Source organism: Panicum virgatum, chromosome 8K, assembly GCF_016808335.1.
Source record: "Panicum virgatum strain AP13 chromosome 8K, P.virgatum_v5, whole genome shotgun sequence".
Lineage (NCBI taxonomy): Eukaryota > Viridiplantae > Streptophyta > Magnoliopsida > Poales > Poaceae > Panicum > Panicum virgatum.
The window spans coordinates 30,198,294-30,205,074 of record NC_053143.1 but is presented as its reverse complement, the minus strand read 5'-3'; the positions used below and the strand labels follow the sequence as shown (position 1 = coordinate 30,205,074).

The 6,781-nt window shown below is 51.8% G+C and overlaps 1 long non-coding RNA gene across 1 annotated transcript; it reads right to left on the bottom strand.

Moving 5' to 3' along the window:
- Positions 1–1,009: 1,009 nt before the first annotated feature.
- Positions 1,010–3,836, bottom strand: LOC120644389. Its single transcript, XR_005663688.1, has 3 exons — positions 3,390–3,836; positions 1,635–1,833; positions 1,010–1,205 (listed from the first exon to the last, which is right to left on the bottom strand). It is a non-coding gene; the product is annotated as an uncharacterized LOC120644389 (long non-coding RNA).
- Between the last annotated feature and the right edge of the window lie 2,945 nt (positions 3,837–6,781).

Here is a 6,781-nt window from a genome sequence, read left to right as displayed (position 1 = left end):
TTTCGGGGGGGCACGGTGCGGTACAAGGATGTCACCAATCGGCCAGTCGCAGCACCAACATTTACGATTAATAGGCACAACACTTGACACAGCCAGCGTGCTCGTTGATATGCTCTCAGTACAACAACGGTCATGCTGACTGCGTCAAATGCTGTCTTTCTTATCAATCGGAAGTGCTGGTGATGCGACCAACCAATTCGCGACGTCCTTATAGCGCATCGTGTATCCCCGAAAGGTAGTGCCATCACCGTTGGATGGAGATTAACGACGTATACTTGTTTCGAAATTAAGATTTTTTTAGCTTCTAGATGGTTTTAATGTGAGCCTGAATAAATACATCACTAGAGTGTCAAAATAATCCATTCATAATAAAAAAATTCTAATATACTCATTTCATTAGTTCATTCATGAATACAAAAATCAACTATCCACAATATGGTCATATATACAAGTACATCACATGAAGTTTCTACACTCATTCAAAAAATTTCTACTATCCACATGCTCATCTAAATCTAAAAGAAAATCACACCTACATATGCAATCTAGCTAAATGTCCAAGAAATGAGCTAGCTACACATTTTCTCTATTTCTAAAGCATGAAATGAGCTATACAAGCCAAGGAAGAAGAGAAAAACAAGCCCCAAACCTTTAGCGCCGATGGATGGACGGGGAATCAAAGATTTTCACAAATATGGTGAAGAAATGAGCAAAAACTTCTCTCTCCCGAGCCAAGAACAGCAAGAAACAAGTGAGCTGAATGGCTCGGGCGGGGGAGAGGGAAGGGGATAAGGGGGCCAAGGAGTTTTGTCCTGGTTGGAGCCACCAACCAGGATAAAAAGCCACCCTTTTGTCCCGGTTTGTGCCTCCAACCGGGACAAAAGGCCCCTGTCCCCCGCTGGCCCGGCTAGCCGTTGGATCCGGGACAAAAGCCACCTATTGTCCCGGGCCCAAAGGCTGTTGGGACAAATGGCCTGGAACAAAAGCTTATTCTGTAGTAGTTTTTGAACCTGGATGAATCATGCAAGAGACAAAGCTGCGACGCAGGGTATACATCTCCACCTGCGCCTGTATGGTGTCCGCTCCGTCCATGAGCGTGGAGCATGCCGGGGGTTCCCAGGGCCTGCGTCCTGTCTACCGCAGTGCTCCGGTCGAGTCCAAACCCTCTTCCGCGGTGGATCAAGATCAACACAAGTAATTTGTTGCTGAAAAGTAGAACAGACATGCTATTAGAATATGTAATTAGTAGGCATAAAGATACACGGCATCATTGATGCAATGAGCCTGTAGGATTAAGGCCATGAATTAACATAAGTTAATATCTGAATGTTGTTGAAGTTACTAATGAAGGGTATGTTTGTATCCATATGAGATTCATCTAAAATGCGTATACTGCCTGCAGGAAAGAAGCATGCACCACATGAATACAGTTTCGCCTGCCTCCAGTAGCATATCTTCTGTACACGCTGCTAACTGAGATAGATATAGAATGACTAGCAATGTTGAATATGTACGAGAGGCACATTATAATCATCACCAATCTTCATGAACCAGGTAAATTAGGACCTGGTCCTAACTAATTGCTCACAACATCAGGTTAAGGGATATGAAAAATAAGATCCGGGAATATGAACCTCTCGTGCTTTATGCAATACGCATTTGATGTTTTGTTCTTGATCTTGCACAGGACAACACGTCGCCAGCATCAAAGTGGATTTGCGTCCTCAGCATCATAGGGAGGCCGTCAGCAAGCCATCGGGTGCGCCATGTAGCAGCTGCTAATTAAGGTTGCAGAAATAGGGGAAACGACTGTTTGAAGCATCAATCTTCAATCTGAGCAGCAGATGAACAAAAAAATTGAGGGGAAAATGAAAGCACAAAACATAATGGGAAATTGGTCTGTGGCACATCCCCAAATGGTGATTTTGTGCACAGCACACTCCACTCTTTGAAATTATGCACAGCACACTCCATTCTTTAATTTTTGTCTCCAACACACCGCAGCACATAAAAGGTCTTCTTTGCACTTGCAAAAATCGGGCCCACCCGTCAGCTCTCTCCCTCTCCCCCGTCAGCAAGGCCATCGCGCGCTCAAGGCCGGCGGCGGCGCCTCCAAGGCCGATGTGGCTGCAGCAGGCCGTCGGGGCAGGCACGGGCGCCTGAGCTCCGGCGTCACGGTCCGGCGCTTGCTCCAGCGAGCCGCAGGGTCGCGCCGCCCTTCCTCTGCTCCCTCTCCCCACGAGGCGCGCCAGCCTTGGAGCTCGCTGGGGTAGCGGGTGGGGCGGGGGCAGCGGATGGACGGACGGTGCCCCCCCTCCATCCTCTCCCTCGCCGGCGCGCCGCCACCGGGCCGGTTCGGACACCGCCGTGTGGGAGGGACGCTAGGGCGGACTGCCGCCAGGATCTGACGCCGCGCCGCCCACCGTGGACCGCTGAGCGCGCGCCGCCGAGGGAGCAAAGGAGGGGTGGTGTCGTCGTCGCGCGCCTGCCGTGGCTCCCGCGCCGGCCAGCCGAGCGCGCGCCGCCGAGGCAGCAGGGGAGGACCGGTGCCACCGCCGTCCCGAGCGGGTCCCCGCAATGGCGAGGCCCGAGAGCAGGCGCCCTCGCACGGGTCGTTGGCCGCGGCGGCGAGGTGGCGTGCCTGGGCGTGGAGGAAGGGGCGGCGCGCGAAAGGGAGGGAGGGTGCCGCCGCGAGGCCCGCCGCCGGCCCGAGATGGAGGAGGGCGGGCGGCGGTGAGTGTGAGCACAGGGGGAGGGAGGAGCAGAGGGCGGCGCGAGCTGGAGGAGGGAGGGCGGCCGCCGCGACCGCTCGACCGCCCGGGCTCGCGCAGGCCGCCGAGCCGAGAGGAGGGGCGCGCCGGTGCAGCTTCAACCTTCAAGTGCCACAGCCATGGAGGAAGGAGTGAGGAACGAGGAGGGGAAGGGGAAAGAGAATGGGAGGGAGGGGTCGTCGCCTAGTCACAGGATTCGGGGTGGATGCCCGGTGGCGCGGGCAGCAGCAGCTCCACCCTGCCGGTGGCTCCTTCAGCGCCGAGCTCGGCGCGGATCCGCCCTAGGCTTGAGCTTCCCGGCGACGCATCGCGGCTCGGATCCGGTGGCCAGAGATCAGGGAGTGTGCTGGCGGGGGAGAGGGAGAGAGCTGATGGGTGGGCCCGGTTTTTGCAAGGGCAAAGAAGACCTTTTATGTGCTGCGGTGTGTTGGAGACAAAAATTAAAGAATGGAGTGTGCTGTGTATAATTTCAAAGAGTGGAGTGTGTTGTGCACAAAATCACCATTTGGGGATGTGCCACAGACCAATTTCCCAAACATAATCGGCGTTGGGATGGAGACGTAGGTATAGGACCTTGACCCCACGGGGAGGAAGCCTGCGGTATGTGAGAGGACTCACCAGCAGATGGGAGGTGGCCGTGGAATGCCATAAGGGGCCTATGGGGCTTCTGCACGGCGCCGCAATCGAGCTGTCATCGCGCCGCGCCTCTGTATGCCCCCGGTCCTAGACACTGCCGAGCCTCTTCCACAACCGCATCACGATCCATCGAGGGCGTCAGTGCCTCGGTGCCAAATTCATCCTCGATCTCCAGAAATGTAGGATGGTCGTGGATCGACAAGATGGGACGGAGATGGAGCTGCAGAGGGCATCACCAGCAGACCAATCGTGTGGGACTCGCCGGGATTGGCGGGGGCGGTGGCGGCGATGGGCACGCCGGGAGGAGGAGAGCGACGTCGCTAGTAGGGTGCGGCGCGGGAGGAGGGGCGTGACGGGCGCCAGAGACGCAAGGAGTCGCTGGAGCCGGCGGCGCAGGCAGGGGAGCGGGCGCCGCAACCCACGATCTGATATCAGCTGGGGAATAAAAAAAACCATTCGGAAGAGGAAACCGACGAGGAGAGAAAACCGGACGGGGAGGTGCGCTCGGTGCGGCGGGTCGGATCGGATCCGCGGAGTGGGCTCGGGTCCTGAATAGTGTATTTAGTACCCAGGGTACAATATAGTACTAATATATATATATATATAGTTTCCATTTGTTGTGCTGTTGTACTGAACTTGACTCCAGTTTATGACTAATGCATGTTGTGTTTCCAATATTATAGAACATGCAGTGCTCTTTTAGTTCATTTTGTAGTTTTTATAATTCCTCTGAGCTTATCTTCTAATAAGTTATGTATGACACATACTTCCCATACATAAGAGCATCTTCGGCCGACGCCCTACTCCACCCCTGGTCACAGGTTTGAGGGAGCAACTGACCCCTCAGCCAGTGGCGAATCCAGAAATTCTTAAAGGGGGGGGGCTGATTTCTTATTTCCTCTCTTCTTCCTCTCCTTCTTCCTCATCTTTTCTTCTCCAAAATGAAGGGGGGCTAAGGGAGGGGCTCCATGGTGTTTTTGGGTCTAGGGGGGCTGGAGCCCCCCTAGACCCACTGCTGCCTTCGCCCCTGCCCTCAGCTGAACCCCGCCCAGAAGGGCTCTCTGAAATCCTCCCCCCACGGCTCCCACATGTGGGAGCTCTCCCCGGCACCCTACTCCTCCCGCTCGAGGCCAACCAATGGAGTTCCCGCGCCGGCTCGGAGGTCTCCGCCCAGCATCTTCCCGTCGCCACCATTTCGCCCTGCCTCGCGAAGTGAAGGTACGCCTTTGGTGCGTGTAGCAAATAGTAGGGAGAGGGTAGTGTCCCTGTAGGTGTAGATCTGGGTCGTGCGACGCCACATGGGGAGGTTGCCCGCCGCCCCGTACAAGTGCGAGGTCGTCCGCCGCGCAAGCAGGCACGCATGGAGTGGGTGGGGGCGAGCGGGGCGTGGGGGCGCAGTGGCGTGCGAGCTGGAAGGAATACTGCTTGTAAAAGTAAAAGTATACTTTGGAAATTTAATGTTTATAAGTAAAATAGTAAATATATAAATTTGTTAAACTTCTTGAAACAAATGAGGAAAATAGAGGTGGAAGGAATATAGGGAAAGAATTATGAGAGATCGGTTGGAGTGTGGTGCCAAGTACACCAGGGGTCAAAACTGTATAAGGGAACTCCTACTTGGAGGAGTAGGAGCTCAAATTTGAGAGACCGGTTGGAGATACTCTAGGCCAGTAAAGCCTCTAAACAGGACCCCTAAACAGAATGGGAACTGGAAGGCAAAAAAAAACCACTCCAGCTGGGCCTCTACTTCTCCCTTCATTTTGGGTGGGCACTCAAATCCCCCCTTCAGCCCCAACTTGGGGGCTTTCTCCCAACCCCCATCTTGTGGGACCCACCACCAACTGCACCCTTTCTCTCCCGTGGCGCCCCCAACCACCTGAAGCCCTCCTCCTCCAACCACTCTCGCCACCTGTGCTGCTCGGCTTTGCCTCCACCCCCCCTCCACCACCCAACCGACCACCTCTCTCTTCGTGCCACCATGATCCCGCCCAACACCACCATTCTCGCCCTCATATGCTGGCTGCATTACCTCTGTGCGAGCCGCTAGATCCGGCATCGGCAGACGACCTACTCGCGTTGCAGGCCTTGAACTATTCCTCCGCACTGCTCACACTGCTCGGCTCTACCGCTCGCTCACTCCGGCCAAGAGCCGCCACCCATGCCAGCTCCAGTCTTGATGCTCGATCCAGCTGCAGTCCATAGGCAATGGCGGCTACGAGAAGGCCCTCAAGCGCAGGCGCGGTAGCGGCGGGGGATGGGGAGAGGAGCGGCGGGGGACGAGACACGGTGTGTTTGGGTAGAAGATGGAGGGGATAAAAAAATGATTTGTTCATTTCTGCGGAGGGATGAAGAAGTGGTTCAAGTTGTTAATTTAGAAATTATTTTAAAAATATTGGATTTTTCAAATTTAAATGGAACTTGACTTCTACTAAAATTGGATTTGATTTTTTTAATGTCAAAAGGTTATTTTTATGTTGATTTATTTTTTTTTAATTTGGGCTCTTGCTACCTATTTTTTCCACAATGTTGAATGGTCTTGACGATCCACCCTGTCACAATGCAACGATAGATAATAGCAAATGGGTAGTGTGGACGACATGTATCATTTATGAAGAATTTTTTTTTCTCTATGACATGGCCTCATTAGAAAAAATGAAGTTACATTACCAATTATTAGGCAAAAACATGTTTTCTATTCTCTACTTAGGTGGAAGAAAAGAAGCTATATGAAAAAGATCTAAGAAATATCAATTAACGTACAAACAATAAGCACTATTAATTGAAATATCATGGTTTTAGAAAAAGTTTGAAAAAAGAACCATCAAATTTGGGGTTCCTATTTGGGAGAAATACCAATTACAAATTTTAATTCCGGAATTAAAAGAGAAAGGTGAACCATATATGTGTTCTTCGTCTCAGTCCACGAGGCCTAGTATTCTACAAATGGCGTATACGATCTGTGATGAAAGGATTTGTTGTTTTGTGACTATACTTTGCCTTTCGTCATAAACTTTAGTGGTTGGGCTCCGTCATTAGTAATTGACTAGTAAATATGCCCATGCGTTGCAACGGGAGAAAAACATCACACACTCTTACTCTTAGCTTACCTCAAGAAAATGGTCTAAAACACCCACACCATTTATTTCCAAAATTAGGATTGAAGCTTATACTGGAAATCGGGTCTATTAACTAAGCAACTGCTCCCTCTTCTTCCTTCACTCCCCTGTATCCTCTCCCACCATTTCACATATATAAAGGCTTAATCAAGATAGAGATCATACCTGCAATTATAGGATGGGATCTCTTCAAATTTCAGTAGGATTGTAAAGGGATGGTGTGCAGTTTTTTTTTCATCTGTAATGCTACTGTTAAAT